Genomic DNA, 19134 nt, shown 5'->3' with positions numbered 1-19134 from the left:
TTTCCATCTACCGTGGCTGCTGAATGCAATTTCTTGCAGTCCAGAATATCCACGGTAGACTCCATTGCATTCTTTAGGCGGCCTTTTCCCGCAAGTACATCCTTGCAAGTCAGGCTCGCTGCGTTGATCACACCTTCAATTTCGACCTCCCGCGAGGGGACATAAACCATATATTCAACATTGTACGCCCTGTCGCCAGCAATTTCATTTGCCACCTTGTATTTAGGTGCGGTGATGCGTAGTTTGTTCCTGTTGATCTTGCTAAAATCAAGCTTCGGAAAACGACGCGTCAAATCTCGTTTAATGCCGAGAAAATCTAGGCTTTTTACTTTCTGCCGAAAGTAAACAACCCAAGGCCCAGGCGAAGCCGCATGGTACAATCGAGTGCGCCCTCCATCTTTAGCAGGCACATTGCCTTCTCCAGTCTCCGCCTCCATTCTCACCCCGCAAGGTGGAAGGATAATTTTGCTTATACTAACTTAAAACTAATAGCAAATTAGAAAAAAAACTTAAAAAAAACTAATTCGATTAATTCTAAGCAGTCCCACTCTGTATCAAACAGAAGGGAGAACAATAAAAAGTTTTGCCACTTATCTGCCCCTGCTGCCGAAGGTAGCAGCAGTAACAATAGCCTGCTTCACTGGCTTCGCCAGAAGCAGCTACTTCACCCGCCGACAGCGATCGCCTTGGATCCGTAGGTAGGAGCGCACAATAGCCTTTTCACTACCGAACACAATCCGCGATGAGACAAAGCACACACGTCTGGCTCGTTCAAACTATCGGCACGGAATGAACCTGAATGATTGCCAAGATGTTAATGATATGGCGGACAGTTTCTGTAGTATAGTTCAACAACGGCTGCAAGTAAAGGTGCCTCCAAAACGTCGTCCACTTTCGCCCGTGTGGAGTACATCTTTTCCTTGGAACCTAAAATGCATATCGTCGTTTAAATTCAACTCTAACTAAACTTTTGTCAATAGCAAAACGAAAAATTCGTATATACCAAGCAATGTGATGTAGAGATGGGCGAACGCTCACGAGCCGTTCATTTGAACCGGTTCGTAAGAAAAAGCGTTCAAACCACGGCTCACAAATGAACCGTGGCTCAAATAAACACTGTGTCACTTGATCAGCCGCTTAATTTTGACATTTACTGTTTGTTTGTTCAGGAGCCAGCATATATTCTCCCACTACTTACTTACATACTTCTTAGCATTTTCTGGCCTTGAAATGAACGAGCTGCGGTAGCGCAGTCGGTATTTCTGGATTCTCGATTCTCATGTTGGTTTAAAATCGGGCGCATATTAGGCCAAGCCTAAATACCAGCACTTTTTTGTATAGGTTCATCGGGAAAGTTAACCTTTAAAAAAAATAAAGAATCGATTGAGCAAATATTGTTTGAACAGGTAAGAGCAATGTCGTAGTTTAGTTATCTGTATGGGAATAGTTTGACGAACAGATCAGTAAGCTTCGAGATCATATTATGATCCATCAGTTTCTTCCATAATCGAAGGCGCTAAGTACACCACTAAACATCACCTGCCGAAAGTTAGCGATCCCTTGTTCTGGTGGGAGCAGATAAAAACAATCTATCCGAAGTTATATCAGTTCGTCTTGAAAAGACTTTTTTTTTACGGGTACTCCAATGTCAAACGAGAGATTTTTTTTCCAAAAACGAGACAAATTTTTAGTGTACAGCGCGCCGACTAACATAGGAAAACAATGAGGAAAATATATGTATGCCATAATTCACATTAAATGTTTGTAAAGATATAAAAAGAAATCGAAGAACGAACGGCTATTTCATGGTTGTTTTAATACGATTGTACGACAATTCCCCGAATAACAATTCCCCGAATGCAATTTCCCCGAATGCAATTTCCCCGAATAACAATTCCCCGAATGTAACATTTCCCCGAATGGAACATTTCCCCGAATGTAACAATTTCCCGAATGTAACATTTCCCCGAATGCCTCCCTCTTTTATTTGAATATGCTGAATACGAAATGTGAGAATATGCGTAAGATGGCCAATCCGGATATAGCGAGTTCGATTCCCGTCCCGGCCTAGAACGCTTTCGGGGGGAAACATACTTGGATCCTTGTGCATAGTGTATCCGTCGTACTCGGCACAGAAGATACATACTCGTGCAACTGCTGCACATAGGAAAGCTTTCAATTTAATCCGTACGAATGCTAATGAAACACCAAGTTGATCAGTAGGCCAAGTTCGAGATGGAAAGTAGAGTCATTGAAGAAGAATAAAACTAAACCGTGAAAGAAGGCAATGCTTTCTTTGAATGAACGCATCTGGCCGGTATAAGGCAAACTAAGAAGAAGCTTTCTTTAAATGAATACGTTTACTCGGTATGATGAAGCATCAGTACGGTTTAATGCAAAGGGGTAAGATAATGCCTTCTTTGAATGACGGCATATGCCCGGTATAAGACAAATCGAGGAGATAATGCCTTCTTCCGGTACAAAGCGAAGGGAGAAGTTAATAAATTCTTCAAATTAACACATTTGGCCTGTAAAAGACAAAGAGGGTAGATACTCGCTTCTTTAAATGAACTTGTTTGCCCGGAATAATGCAAATGGATGAGATAATGCCTTCTTTAAATGATTTTGTCTACCCGGTATTAGAAAAAAGGAATATTTTTGGAAAAGAAGTCTTTCCCATATAATGCAAGGAGAGAAGATAATCAATTAACTGCTCCTATTCTACACTACATTTATATGAGAAAATGCCAATTTGCTAATGGAACATTCTGCAAAATGGCATTCCTCCAAAAGTCATTCTGAAAGAGTATAATCCATCAAATGTCATACCACGAAAGTTACATGCCACCAAATGTTAAGGTTCCCCCAAACACACGCGACGCGATTCTATCTCTTAGCGACAGCGATTCTGTCGCCGTTCGTATGGAAGTGTAAATCAAACATTGCCTGCAGCGACCCAACGATAGAATAGCTGCGACTAGTTGTCGCCATCGCGGCGATGAAATCGCTTAAGTCTGGGGGAGCCTTTAATCCGCGAAAACGAAATCAGCCAAATCTTTTTCGGTGAATGGTTTTTTCCTTTTTATTGAAGAGACTTTCATCCCCAAGCTGGTTTGCCTCTTGAGTGAAATGTTAAAAAATCGATACTCATTGCTTAACCTTCCGTGACTCCCCCCGATGAAAAAATGAAAACATCTTTGAAAAAAGCACGATTGTCGTTTACAAGAGCGGTGAGACTCCGTAAGAGATCCAGGACCATGAGAGTCCAAGAAGGTTAAGAAGGGATCTCATATATATCTTGCTTATTCTGGTCAAACTCGCCTACATCAAAATAAGAGATCACATTCATCCTTATTACGGACAAACACCAGCTCTCCAAAAGGGAAACTCATTTGACTTTGCCTTATTTCGAGCAAATGCCTACTTCTGAAGAAGGGACCACATCTACCATTTCCTTACTTCGTGAAAATGCCTTATTTTAAAGAATGGATCACATCCCCCGTTTCCCTATTCCGAGAAGATATATATCATAAAAGGAAGAATAAAATTCATTCTTTCATTAATCCGGGAAACAACCCAGTTTTAAAGGAGGAACACATTTATTATTGCATCCGGAAGATGCATTCTTTTTGAAGAAGGAATCACATTCACCATTGCCTCATTCAGGACAAACGCATTATTTTTGTTCAAACGGATTCACATTCACCCTTGCCTTATAGTTCTTAAGAAGGGATATACAGCAGAGGATTTTGATGTCAAAGATAGAAATTTACCCAAACGCTATCAGTCAGAATTACTGTTCGCTATTTAACTTTTTCAGAAAATGCAGCCGTTGTTCGAATATTTCTGAAAAAATTACCTCGGAAACACTTAACTCTAATATCCTTTCAATTTATAAACACATTTTGGAGGATCAAGAACAAGAAGACACTCTATAACGTATCTTTCAACGCTGCTCTGTTCGGACGCATACAATCGATCGCAAAGTTATTTTTGCAAGAGATACTTTCTTTTCGGGGAATTGTTTCATTCGGGGAAATGTTACATTCGGGGAAATGTTACATTCGGGGAAATTACATTCGGGGAATTTGCATTCGGGGAATTTGTTTTCGGGGAATTGTCGTACAATCTTTTAATACACCTACTCGACATTTTGAATTTCTTTTAATTGGTTTTTGTTAATGATATTGAATATAGTTGATTACGCCAGATGTAAAACTAGGCTAGGCTTTTTCATTTGAAAGAAATATCTACTGCAGTAATTTGGCCGTTCCAATCTGAACACTATTCAATTTGAACTTTGTTATTTTGTAATTCGTTAAAATTAAAATGGAGCACGGAGCATGAAATCAAACAAAACAGCAAAAAAGTCCACAAAAGATGAGTTATATATCAAGAAGTTACTAGAAGTTCAAATTAAAAATTAACTCCGATGATTTTAATGCTGTGCTCAAACCACCGGAACTTCCTATTTTTTTTTCTTGAATGAACTGAGCCGCTCAAATGAGTCGGCTCATTTAAGTGAACGCTCGGTTCAGAGCCGCTCATCGGAATGAACCGTTTTGCCCATCACTTGTGATGTACGAACCGACGTAGCAAATACACCTGCGGAACAATGTAAAATGTTCGCCAATTTTTTTTTTTTGCATCAGTGTTCGAGCCAGTACAAGCAACAGACGCCGAAACTGAACATTACTCAATTTGACATTACTCCTGTTGATTACTCCTGGAATGATTATCGCTGTTGCCAAAATATGTTTCCGGTCTACAAAAATGGTGATAGAAAGGATATCAAGAGCTATCGTGGAATAACCAACTTGTTTGCAGCGTCAAGTTATTCCAAATAATTGTCAGTGATGTTATTCTTACCCAATCGAAGAAATATATCTCTACCGATCAGCATGTTTTTATGCCGAGTAGATCAGTTACTACGAATCTTTATTATTATCGTCTTTATTTAAGAGGTTTTCTGCCCTTGGCTGGCTCACCTCTGGTATTACTACGAATCTCCTTAACTTCACTCACACTTGTATTACTGCTATGGAGAACAAGGCTAAGCTTGATGTTATCTACACCGATTTGAAGGCGACTTTCGACAAGACTGACCACTACATCTTATTGTCCAAACAATCGCTCCGCGGAGCAACGACCAAACTCACTTCGTGGCTTGGTTCATACCTAAAAAAAATTGACTCGTGCGTTTCGTCCCCTTTCTGCAACTTATCTGGCGTGCCACAACGAAGCAACCTAGGACCTCTGCTGTTTACACTCTACTTCAACGACGTTGCATCAAGATTGGGTTTGGATTGCAGAATTATCTATGCAGACGACCTGAAAATATATCTAATAGTACGATCAGTTGATGACTGTCATCGTCTGCAAAGTTTGTTGAACGTATTCATTACTTGGTTCAGAACAAATTGACTGGCAGTGTCCCAAAGTGCTCTGTTATGACCTTTCATCGTTCAAAGCACCCATTATTTACCGTAATTAATTACCGTATTAAGGCAACCACACTTCAAAGAGTTACGGAGATAACGGATATTACAGTTGTGTTGGATCTAAAACTGACGCCAAGGCAAATCGCCAGCACATCAAAAATTGCGAAGGACTCCGCTGATCCACACTGCTTGAAGTCCATGTACTGTGCGCTAGTTCGACCTATCGTGGAAATCGCTTCTATTGTCTAGAATCCGAATGACGTTGCATGGAACTTGTGAATTGAAAATGTCCAACGGAGGTTTATTCCAATGGCCCTGCGTCACTTACCATGGCGTGATCCACCTAATCTTTCTTCATACCCTGCTCGATGCAGATTGCTCAATATGGATACCCTCGAAAGAAGGCGAAAGCTGCAGCAAGCAACATTCGACTACTGTGCGGAGAAATCGACTCTCCTCGGTTACTTGGGCTACTGGATACTTATTCGTGCCATTCAACGACCTTTTCGACAACGATCACTGCTGCAAGATTGATTACATCGTACGTTATTTGGACGCAATGAACCAGTTCCTGCAATGATCAGGACATTTTTAATGGTTGAGAAGCTTTTTAACTTTTGCGTAGCCCCTGAACGATAAAAGAAAGACAAAAACGGTTTCGAAGCCATGAAAACAAATTTATCAAACTTGTAAATAAGTGTCAAAAAACAGAATCGGATAGGCGGCCCCCACCGAGAAGTGATGATATGCTCATTTTTAGTTGAGGACCATATTTTTTCGCACAGCTGAATAGAACAAGTTGAAATGCATCATCAGAATCAGTGCGGGTAGCGTTTGTAGCTTTTTAAAAGAAATTTATCATGAGGTATAGCCTCCCGAATCAATTATTTATCATGACAGATTGCGAAAAAAGTCTCTCGCGGCTCAAGATGCATACACTACTAGGTGTTCCAATCTGCCAAATTTATAGAAGAGAAGAAGGCGTGGGTGATACATTAATTTCTGCGAACCCTGGTAATGATACATCCTTGAAATATTACACTCAATATAGGTAAGCATTTTATACACATACTGTATCAGACTAGAACAACATTGTAAGCTTTTAATACAGTGGTTGTAATAAAATCTTCTAAATTTGTATAAGCCTAAATTTTTTCTAACCAAATTTTGCAAGGTTTTTATAGAACCATATTGAAATTTACCATCCGTTGGCTAAGTAGAATTACTTCTGACTTTCCTAAGATTTGATTAAGAGACTAACAGTAAGATCGTTGAAAATGACGCGTTTCGAAAATCGGTCGAAATTCCGTGAACTATTCGAAAGATTTCCAACCGAAAGAAATGCAAATTGCAAAAAATAGCTAACAGCGGTGGAGGTTGGTACTCGGATTCTGATGGCTTTTCCGCAAACGTCACCCAGAGGCTCATGGCGGCGAAGTCTCAATAAAGAAATAAAAGAAGTCGACCGAAATCTAACCTGGCAATAGGTTAAAGCGATAGCCGGGCAACGCTCAGGATGGAGATCTTTCAAGTCGGCCCTTTGCACCACCGGAGGTGTACAGGATCCATAAGTAAGTAAAGTCACCTTTAGGTGGTACTGTTGTGTAAGCAGGGCCGGATCTAGTGGAAGGGTCCGGGGGGCCGTGACAAATATTATGTACCAAAACCAACCTTTTTTGTACATTTTGGGCCCCCCACACACTGTCGGCCCGGGCCCCCTTTCGGCTAAATCCGGCCCTGTGTGTTGACACGTGTATTCTGTTTCGCATATTTCATATCAATTTGTCCATTCCAAAACGTGTGCTGTCCAATTTTAAATGTGTACTTCAATGCATTCCTCAAAAAAAAATTCATAGTTTAGTTATCACTGCTCGGGTGCAGCTACAAAATCTCGCACCGATTTCAATTATCCTTTGCTTTACTACACACATCAGCATCGTTATCAACTCTCGCCATCATCATTACCTGATGTTTTTGTCCGCCAGTGAAGCCCACAAGAACAGAAGTAAATGCAAACTCAAAACAAACCACCTGCTCCACTTCGGGAAAACTCCAGCTCTCCTTTCATTTATCCCTTTTCTCTGTGGAGAGTCATCAGAATCCTTTCTCTCTCCACCAGTAAGAGAAAAATATCCTTTTGGCCAACCACCTTTCGCTAACGATGATGATGATGGTACTGGCGATGATGATGATGACTCCCACCGGGAGCCTCGTGCATACGAACCAGCTGACTAACGACGGTCAACCTGTCGCGGCGAAGGCCCACCAAACGCCGACTACTCCGCAGGTTGCAACCGACGCTGGCTCCGGCAGTTAATTCCGGTGCTTCGTGCGAAACTGAGGCTCTTCGAAGCTGTAGCCCACTTGCGAAACGAGCGCGCGTGTGTACCGACCTCGGACGTGGTAGGCGGAAGCGTTTCGAAATCTCGGGATTGGATTAAAGTGCCACCGTTGTTGGTCGTTCGTCCGGATTCCGGGAAAGGTGCGAGCAAGACGTGACTGACTGACAACAGCGTGATTATAAATAGATTAATGTGCGTTGTTTTGTGTGTGCAGAAAATTGCCACTGCAGAGCCTCGGTGGGCTGCAAGGGTCTTGTTGGGCGAACCCGATCGGAGCACTGTGACAAATGAGTGCATGCTGATGGATTGGAAGAATAATGTCAAAGTTGAGATGATTGGTTCACTTGGAAAACACGAGTCTTAAAAGGGTTTGCGAAGGGATCGAATGAATTACCTATAGTTTTGAAATTGCACTGAATCATATTTTATGATATTAAACAGTTTCCTATTGTAATTTAATTAGAAGTAAATGAACGGATCTTGCACAAAGTCAAAATGTGAAACAGTTGCAGAAAAATTAAAATCACTTGAAAAAGTTTGAATCTGGTATGTTTTTCAAAATTATGTTGCCACCAAAATGATTTAAAAAGGCCATTACTTAGTTCGGGATAAAAATTCTACCATGAGCAAATTAACTTAGCTTAGACTGACTACATGGTTGCTATTGGATTATTGATCTGAGCTGGTGTAAATTGCACTATGATGGCACCGGTCAAGTTCTTAGAGTTAGTGGGAAAGGAGAGAACTGTTAGTGTGTTGTTTTTGTTGCCAATGAAGACCGAGAATACCTTTGAATCCCTACAATACCACAGACAGAAAGTTTTGTTAGTTGGATGGAATAGACAAACAGAAGCATAGATCCTTGGTTCATCTTGGAAAGTGATATGACGGTAGTGACTAGACCACTAAGCATAAAATATCGCTTGTCTCGAGATATCCCGGGATCCCGGGATTTTTTATTCAATATGAAGCATACTAAATCTTGATAAGGATTCTTTTCAATAATGAAAATTTGTAACAGAAAACAATTCAGCATACACGTTTGAATTGCTTTTGAAATTTGTTTGAATTTAGTTTCAGATGATAATAATTTAATAAAAAAAATTCCGCGAGCTTATGAAGAGATTTGAAGTTTATATTTAAATGTATATACATATACATTCGGGTGGTTCAAATTAGTATGGGAAAAACTTTTTTCAAATTTTTTGATGGGCCGCCCTCTTATTTGGTTCTATTTGATGCCCTGATGTTCTGGACAAAATTTCAGCCAAATCGGTCAACGTTTGGGCGGTGCTAAACTCGTTGGAAGTTTATATGCAAAAATGTATGCAGAAACATCTAAAAACAGTGAATTGCAGTTGGACAGCACAACTTACAATGAAGAACTATGATACTCATTCAGATCTTGAAGAATTTAATACAGAATGTTATGCAGAAAACCGCGAGAAGATTAGAGTTTGCCCGACTAAGTTATTAGCATTTCCCTGAAATGGGGTTTGAGCAAATTTCGTTTCTTTTACCTTTGAAAAGAAATAAATTCACCCCTACAACACTCCAGTAAAATGCTAATATCTTTGCCTACTAAACTCTAATCTTCTCGCAGTTTTCAGAATAACATTCTGTATTAAATTCTTCAAGATCTGAATGAGTATCATAGTTCTTCATTGTAAGTTGTGTCGTCCAACTGCAATTCACTGTTTTTGGATGTTTCTGCATACATTTTTGCATATAAACTTCCAACGAGTTTAGCACCGCCCAAACGTTGACCGATTTGGCTGAAATTTTGTCCAGATCATCAGGGCATCAAATAGAGCCGAATAAGAGGGCGGCCCATCAAAAAAAATTGAAAAAGTGTTTTTTGAGCCACCCTAATATACATATTAAGTTTTTTTATATATCAGAATACCCATCCCAAAAAGCAGCTAGAACTTATTCGCTAGAAATATGCATGGTGAAAGGCATCTATCAGTAAATTTAACCAATAGTTCGATTTGTAGGAAGGTAATAATTCACTCGCGGTTTACAGAAATCCCATCATAGTAATGATTGTTACCGAAAATAACCCGACCAGTAAATGGTAACATATTTATAACAAAGCTTGTTTTTCTTTAACTAAATATGTTTTCAACTATAGCTTGATGTGTTACCTGAAAAGTGATGAAAATAACTATGATTATTACAAATTATGTTATTGAAAAGATCAAAGTTATCACTAGTTGTATTACAAGTATTGCTAATACACGCCTGAGCTTGTCAAATAAACGCAATATTAAAGAATTGCTATTCATAATTATTATATCACATTGTGTTACAATCGACATAATGGAATATTCTTTTCTTCATCTGGAACAGAGAATCCATAACAAAATTATTGCAGATTTTGTTATTTGTAACAAATATTATTATAATTGTGATTTTATGTTGTTGGTCGAGAAACCGAAGCCATGAACAGAGTAACAAAACATGATGTAGACTTGATTGATATAAGAAATAAAAAAACAGGCAACAATATAAAAAATTTGATCCGGAAAATCATTCAAATATCGAAATATGCTATGGATAAGGACAAACTATTGGCACATGATGTTGACTACCTTTTACAAATAGCATAACTTGATCTCCTCATAATATTTTAGTGCAAAATATTGATATTGTCGTCTGTAATTTAATCTCTTATATCAGTCCTGTCCATATCTCATATTGCTAAATCTCAATAACAAAATTTGTTAGAAACTTGGTGCAGGATGTTGTAAAAATATTTTAATTTCTATCAAAAATTCCACTCCTTGAAACAAAAACCTCTCAGCTCAATCACACTCATCAAATGCTTTAGCCAAGCAAGCCTTTGGCACAGCAGAGTGTGATTGATTCACACTCTATACAAATCCGCCCAGCCCGTTTTTGGGGGCATAGAGTGTGATGCTCTCGAATAATAAACAAAGTGGGCTCGCTTGATTGTGGATATACAACAGTTAAGCACATGTCAATAATGGACAAATCAAGCATCCGACAGATATTCAATTTGCAAAAAAAAAGCTAACTGCGGTGGAGGTTGATACTCGGGTTCTGATGGCTTTTCCCCAAACGTGACCTTTAAGTGGCCTTGTGCCCCTTCAGGGTTATCACAACAAAAAAAAATCAATTTTTGTTACAATTTTATCACAAAAATAACATATTTTATTAGATAGTTTGAACAGAATCCGATGCAAAATATATTGTTTACTGTGCAGTTGGAATTTTTTTAAATCTCGCCACCTCGAAATTTTATCAGAATTAGCTGAAAATTTGACAGGAGGCTTATTTCAGCATAATAATTGTGATTCTGGGCCGATTGAATGTTTATACTTTCCGAAAACATGAAGAGGTATATGCCCTTTTCTTTTCCAAAACCTTGTAGCGAGGCCTCAACTACCGCTAACCGGCCCATATACAGATGTGCTCGACTTGCGGTTAGCGGCAGTCAAGGTCTACACGAGTAACTTAAGATATATGAGTCAAATGTGATACATGTGGTACATGGTACCTATGGGACATGATGGTACATATACCAAAATAGGGTTGCACAACTTGTTATTTCTGTAGTAACCGCGTCCATTACAGAGGTTGATCTGTAAGCCTTGATTTTATGGAGTTCATAAACTACCAATATCCCATTACAACATGTAATATTCCAGTCAAGATAAGATTCGAAAGTGACCCGATCAATAATGCATAACAAAATTATAACAAGGGCAGTTATTTATTTCAGAAAAATATTGTAACAAAATGTGTTATAAATTTGATTGGTTAGTTGTTAAAATAACAAAAATTATATCAAAAATACCTCTAGCCGTAACACAAAACAGAGGTTGATACCTTGATATCAACATTATAACAAACGTCGGTATAAATTGTCTGTATAAAAATCTGCTTTCATGTTAATTGCCTACATCACGGATAGAAATCTGGTACGCTACCACGACAGATTTCCATCCATAATATAATTAACTTTGTTCCAGCTATGTTTTAATATCGAGCGGGTTCAAGTTATACTGGAGGTGATAATCTCCGATTTATTTTCCCATGTCTACAAAAAATGTAGGCAAATATTTTGTGAAAATATACATAACTAATGTTGTTATAATTTTAATATGAAATTAAACTGGTTAAACACACATTTTATCGAATTATCTAATTATAATACACGTTGTTTTAAATAACAACAATTGATAGAAATGAGTTATAATTTTGTTATGCATTCCTGATCGGGAAGGGCGATATACGTACATATTGTATGGGGCAGTACCTACATATATGGCCTCTACTTTTGCATCTTATATTGTATGTTTCTTTGATAACAACACGCGCCCGCTCACTTTGTTGTCAACTTTAAAATCGCCGCCAGCACTTCTTGTCGATATCTTTGTTTGACAAACGTCAAATTATGACAATTTGCATGTAAATTGGGGTTAATATAACAATGAACGAGCTCAAAAATGTTGGTTGACAATTGATTTGACAGCTTAACCGGTCATTTATTGCTGCTGGTCATTTATTGCAAATTTGGCGACGGTTTGCTCTGCGACGATTTCAAATCATCGCGGCCGATAAGGGGGGAAATCGATAATATACTGCGCATGCAAACCAGAAATTCTGTTCTTAGAACATCCGAAGTTATTAGTTATGTGGTATTCGTTTTTAAAAGTTCCAACCCCAAAGCTGTTGGGTTCGCACTATGTAGTATCACAGTTTCGCATGGGGTTCACCAATACAACAGTACTTAAACTCCATATGGGTGGAATAAATAAGCAGAAGAGAAATACAAACCAGAGTAAAAATGATATTGTGTTTATTCAATAAAAATGTGCTTCGTAATTTGTTTTACGGGATTTTTTTTATTTCTTCTGAAAATTATCTTTATCTCGATTTTTTTAAACTCCCTAAGGATTTCTTCCAGTAATTCCAGGAGTATTGGGTCGAACGGAAATAAATGGGCCTTGGATAATTCATTTCAAGTTTGCTCGAAAATTCTCCCATTGATTGTTAAAGTAGTTCTTCCAAAAAAATCGTACGGGATTTCTTTACAGAATTCTTTCTTGAATTCTTTCAGCATTTATTTAAGGAATTCTGTCAAATTCCTTCTGCCTTAAATTGTTGTATGCATTCCATTGCGAATTCGTCCAGGAATTTCTTATAGAAATCTTTCAGGCATTCCATCATATTATTTTCCAGGAATATCTTCGGTAATTCTTCCTTGGATTCTTTTGGAAATTCTTCTAGAAATATCCCTGAAACTTTTCCAGGACTTTTTTTAGGAATTCCTCCAGGAATTTATCTGGAAGCTCATCCAGAAATTCCTCTGGAAGTTCATTCACGAAATACTTCGGAGGTTCCACCAAAAATTTCCCAAGAGTTCCTCCAGAAATTCATCCTGAAGCTCCTCCCGGAATTTCTCTGGAAGTCCATTCCCTCGGAAGTTCCTTCGGATGTTCCTCCAGGAATTCCTTCAGAAGTTCCTCCAGGAAGTCCTTCAGAAGTTCCTCCAGGAATTCTTTCAGAAGTTTCTCCAGGAATTCCTTCGGAGGTTCTTCCAGGAATTCCTCCGGAAGTTCCTCCAGGAATTCCTTCAAAGTTCCTTCAGGAATTCCTTCAAAGTTCCTCCAGGACTTCCTTCGGAAGTTCCTCCAGGAATTGCTTCGGTAGTTCTTCCAGGAATTGCTTCGGTAGTTCCTCCAGAAATTCCTTTGGAAGTTCCTCCAGGAATTCCTTCGGAAATTCCTCCGGAAGCTCCTCCACGAATTCCTTCGGAAGTTCATTCACAAAATACTCCGGAGGTTCTGCCAAAAATTTCCCAAGAAGTTCCTCCAGAAATTCATCCTGAAGTTAGCTTCGGGAGTTCCTCCAGGAACTCCTTCGGAAGTTTCTCCAGGAGTTTGTTCGGAAGTTCATCTAGGATTTTCTTCGGAAGTTTCTCTAGGAATTCCTTCGGAAGTTCTTCCAGGAATTCGTACGAAAGTTACTTTAGGAATTCCTTTGGTAGTTCCTCCAGGAATTCCTTCGGTAGTTCCTCCAGGAATTCCTTTGGTAGTTTCTTCCAGGAAGCTCCTCCAAGAATGCCTTCCGAAGTTCCTACAGGAATTCCTTCAGAAGTTCCTACAGGAATTCCTTCTGAAGTTCCTCCAGGAATTCCTTCGGAAGTTCCTCCAGGAATTGCTTTGGTAGTTCTTCCAGGAACTCATTCGGAAGTTTCTCCAGGAATTTGTTCGGAAGTTCCTCCAGGAATTCCTTAGAAAGTTCCTCCAGGAATTGCTTTGGTAGTTCTTCCAGGAACTCATTCGGAAGTTTCTCCAGGAATTCCTTCGGAAGTTCCTCTAGGAATTCGTTCAAAAGTTCTTCCAGGAATTTCTTCGGCAGTTTCTCCAGGAATTCCTTCAGAATTTCCTCCAGGAATTTATTTGGAAGTTCCTCCAGGAATTTCTTCGGTGTTCCTTCAAGTATTCTTCCAGAAGTTCCTCCAGGATTTTTTCGGGAGTTCCTACAAGTATTCCTTCAAGAGTTTCCTTCAGAAATTTCAAAAGTTCCTCCAGGAATCTCCAAGAGGTTTTCTGTAGCAACTTCCGGGTTAATTATTTTCAGAGGAATTATCATAGGAACTTCCGGAGGAATTTTTGAAGGAATTTCCGGAGGGATTTTTGAAAGAACTTCCGGATTCTGTGAAGGAACTTCCAGTGAAATTTTTGAAGGAACTTTGGATCCTTCTTAAGGCACTCTCGATGGAATTCCTGAAGCAATTTCAGAAGGAAATTGCTACAGAATACTTGGCGGAGCTTCCGGATGAATCCTGAAAGAACTTCCGGAGTAATTTCTGAAGAATTCCTTATGGAACTTCCAGAGAAATTCCCGAAGGAACTTAGGGAGGAATAACTATCAGAATTTCCTATGGGTTTCGATCTTTAGAAGGAACTACTCATGAGGAGTTACCAGAAAAAGCTTTTGACAGCAATTCCATGATTTTCATTACAAGCTTTTGAATGATTTTCAGAAAAGAAAACTCTTGCAAGAATATTGATTGGTATTTCAGGAGAAATTCTTGGATGATTTTTTTTTATAGAATCCGAGGTACAAAATCAGTGCGCACAAATGCCCACAACTGCCCAAACAAACACGGTGCACACCAACATATCCAATGACATATGGAACTGAATGAATACGTATTTTAATCAGAGCTCAGGTTGGCACGTTGGCACTGACCTAGGTTTAAACAGGAATTCGACATTACTCCACACAACAACCTCTGAAATTATTTCAAATTTGTCTCATACAAAGGGTTTTCAAAAATTTACGAGTTTGGAGTGTAAAAAGAACAACGTAAAAAGAAAGAACGTAAGAAGTGGTTTTACAGTATGATTTAAAATAAAAATTCGTCAAGTCTGGCAACACTATACACCAGCTGACATATTTTTACCACACCATTCCCAAGAGGCACACTTGTCACATATCAGTCACTGTGACTCATATGTCACATTGGAATTGCTACATCCAAATCGATCTGAACTGTGCTACTAGTTAGCGTTTCCACTTACCACACTTTTTCTTCACTTTTTTTAGCTATTTAGTTGCATTACCAACATCAGAAAATATCATTAATTTTCAAAACAGCATGATAGAGTCTTGAACCTTAAATCAAGCTCGCAAAATTGAATACATGAACTGATGTTATTTAATATTTTTAATAGTCTAAGTCACAAAGATGATATTTTTGTGTATGAAACAATGTAAGACATGTTTGGGCTGAGTAACTTCTGTTGATAAAAAACAACATTTCAGAACGAATGAACTATCAGTCGGATCGAATATTATGGCTTTGGTCCAATTCTCGAATTAAAGTCATATCATTATTAAAAGTGACAGTTCAATAATTTTCATAATTTATTGCAGAACAAGGATAATTTTGATTGATTTTAAATATATATATTTTTTTGATGTTTTATTGGTATTGCTAGCCATTATTATGACCTGGTGATTTTGTAATTTTCGTACTGTCAATATTAAGATTAATCGCCGTTACGGAAATTTTAGGCGGCGGCGATTTCGTCGTCACCCGAAAGTCATTTTAGTCGACCGCGGTGGAGTGATTAAGCGTGGCAATATATTTATAACATTTGATTCATTTGATTGAAATTTTCCATATTTTTTTTTGAGGTTTGGAGGTTTTTGAATTTCCTCAATGACATTCTTCCAAATATCCTAAGACAAATCTTTGAAATTTTCTCGGGATTCTTTCAATAATTCCTCGGGTTATTCTTTGGAGTTTCCTTGGAAAATTCTTCTTAATTACTTTGGGAAATTCTTTGGTATTTCATTGGGAAATTTTTCGGAATTCGGGAGATTCTTCTAAAAGTTCTTCTGAATATTCCACAAAATTTCGTAGGAAAAATCTTCGATATATCCTCAGGAAATCCTTCATAAATTCCAGAACAATTTTTTTAGTTTTGTGCGGGAAATTGTTCTAAACTTTCGCATAAAATTCTTCAAAGTTTCCTTGGATTTTTTTGATAAATATCCTTGGGACATTATTAGGAATTTCAACGAAAAATTCAACGAAATTTTAAAAAATTAACAATTATTTTTTTAGTATCCTCAAGAAATCATTCAATATCCTTCCCAATTTCAAATTTTTACGTTGAATTAATAATCAAAATAATTGTTATATCCATGCATGATCCAATCAGTTATGCTGATTCTAAAGCTTCATATATTAGAAAGGTCCAAGCACCACAAGCCTTCGTACACTCTGTAGCCTAGTAGGGTAAGACGGTATAATGCGCCCCACCTGGCCAAAACGCCCCCCCCCCCCCTTGATTTCTAGAAAACTATACCTAACTAAGGGTAAAAATCAGTTGGAAACTATAAATATTTGTAAAACCATCATGCTATGTGAATGTGGAAGAACTTTTCTATTACACAATGAAAATAGGGTAAATGATATATTTTGGACATGTACATATTTTGGACAAGCCTGAGCTTCTTCGATCAATTTTAGATAATGTGTAGGAAAATTTTTATCGAAAGTATGATCATTGCATACTTTTACCTCAACTCTAGCAGCTCCTGATGAGAATTCACAAATCAACTATTATTTATCTTTAAAATTATCTAAAATGTAAAGCTCTCTACCAAAGTGCCTGCTGGACGCCAGTATGCAGGAGAACATGCATTATAGGACGCTTCGTAACATGCACCTGAAACATGTTTAAATTGGTTCAAACGGCAATTTTGAGGTCCTGCGACCAAAGTTTGATTGTAATTGAGATACTAACATATTCCAATCGCTTAACATGAACTTGAGACGGATGAAAAAGGAGTGACCAAAATGAAGTTATGTTTTTATGCATCAGACATTAATTGGTCACCCCATGTACAGTACATGGATGAACCATTAATTGCCAACTTTCAGGCTGTTTTCAATGATATCGATAAGATTGCGAAATAATGTTAATTTCTGGTTTAATCTATGTCAGTTAAGCAAATAAATGCATTTAAATGAATGTGGATACGTGTAGGTAAGTCATACCATTGAGATCTGTAGGTGGCCATTTTTAAATTAGGAGAAAATGACTCTGTCCAAAATATATGCATTTTCCATGTCGAAATTATATATTTGATGTCCAAAAAGTAAATATTACAGTTCGCAATATATCACAGTTTACACCTAGTAAACGTAATTTACTCAAAAATTGGGCAATGGAGACACAAGACTAATCATAGCTTATGAATTTGGATGAACCTAGTGGTTTTCAATTGTTTTATACTATTCAATCTCGATATATTTTCTAATGAATGTCCTGCGCTTGTCCAAGATACATCATTTACCCTAATAGCAAAATACAAAAAGTTACCGTTTTGATGTAACTTTTCATGTTTGTTTGCTCAACATTCTGGAGCGACTCTAGCATACGTCCGGAAAAATTGCACTGGAACACTCAGTTGGGCACCAAAATAACTTTTCTCAGTGATTAATATGATATAAAATTGCTTCCATCTTCAAAAATGTAACGATTTTCGAAAACATGTTTCACTGGCCAAAACGCCCCAGTGTAGGCAGGACGGTATGCCCTTACCAACTGTACACAAGCGCAGCGAGCCTGCAGTAGTTGCTTCCAAATTGTATGGACAATATTGAAATGTAATTCACACCTGCTTAAATGGACTTATGCTGGTTTTTTAATGTCAAGCACATAAGGATTTGTAACCTTTTTATTATGGGATATATAAAATACTAATGAAGGGCTATGAAACGTCTATGGTTAATGTGGGGCGTATTGCCCAGGCACTCTTTGAAATCCATTTTTTCAAGACTTTTCAGAAAAGCTTTTTTACGTATTCTCAGTAATATTTTTATGTGACTACTTAAGAGTAATGCAATTGCGACTTTTTGGACTTTTGGACTAACACAAAGTTTGCATAAATTGCGTGGAAAAGTAAACAGTATTCATAGGTATTGCCTTAGGGGGGCATATAATACCGTCTTACCCTACCTACCACTTTTGTCTCTGATTGTGATCAAACATCGCGATCGAACGAAGTTGGTATAAATATTGGTGACGTTTCTAGGTTACGCAACTGGATACGTTTTGGAGAAATACAAGACTTCAGTTTGTAGACGAAGTTACGAACGGAATATCGCACTGCGATTGAATAGTGGTACAGCCTAGCTTATTTTGGCTGAAATACGACACATGGAGAACTGTTTTGGAAATTCTTGAAGAAATTCCTGGAGAAAATAATCAGATATTTCTGAAAATATTTCCCAAAATTTCTGAAAAAAAAACTCTTCAGAGGGTAATAAAAAATTCTTTAAATTTCCCGGAAAAATTCTTCAGAATTATAGGAAAAAATATCCAGAATTCCCGGAGGTGTTCTTCGCGATTTTAGAAAGAATTCTTTTGGATTTTCTGAGAATTTCCCCAAGATTTCTAATTTTTCAGAGAAATGATCAAGAGCTCTTTGAAATATTCTATAATTTCCAAAGGAATTGTCCAGAAGTCTCGTAGTAATTCTCCAAAGTCATGTAGCTATAGGAGTACCTTGAGAATTACATTCGAAGTTTTAAAACAATCTTTTAGAGGGCTATAACCACCAAATTTTGCTTCTCGCTCTGAATAACCATTTTTCTTTTAAAAACTGAACTAAGCAAGCTTTGGGCAATACAAATAATCGATTCGTAATTTTATTGATTTCACAATTCGTAATTTCGAAATTTCGTTTTCCGTGCTTTTTATTACTAAAATTCTTTCTAGAATCCTTTTCTATTGCTGATTTTTTCACGCTTTTTACGATTCAATAATATTCTCTACCTTATTCATAGCAAA

General features: G+C 37.8%; 1 protein-coding gene across 7 annotated transcripts in view; it reads left to right on the top strand.

Annotated features, from left to right (window-relative positions):
- LOC134204189 (uncharacterized) overlaps nucleotides 1-19134 on the top strand; it is a 378242-nt gene that overhangs the window by 188630 nt on the left and 170478 nt on the right. Inside the window, exon 1 of one of the 7 annotated variants that reach the window (XM_062679015.1) lies at nucleotides 7787-7955. The exons of 4 other annotated variants lie outside the window; for them this stretch is intronic. The gene's annotated coding sequence lies outside the window, so the exon portion shown is untranslated. Of the gene's footprint in view, nucleotides 1-7786; nucleotides 7976-19134 lie in introns of those variants that run through there. 2 more of the 7 variants (XM_062679013.1, XM_062679014.1) reach the window with 2 other exon arrangements.

This window comes from Armigeres subalbatus, unplaced genomic scaffold (assembly GCF_024139115.2).
Source record: "Armigeres subalbatus isolate Guangzhou_Male unplaced genomic scaffold, GZ_Asu_2 Contig435, whole genome shotgun sequence".
Classification (NCBI taxonomy): domain Eukaryota; kingdom Metazoa; phylum Arthropoda; class Insecta; order Diptera; family Culicidae; genus Armigeres; species Armigeres subalbatus.
The sequence above is the reverse complement of the archived record's forward strand: the minus strand, read 5'-3'. Positions and strand labels throughout refer to the sequence as shown.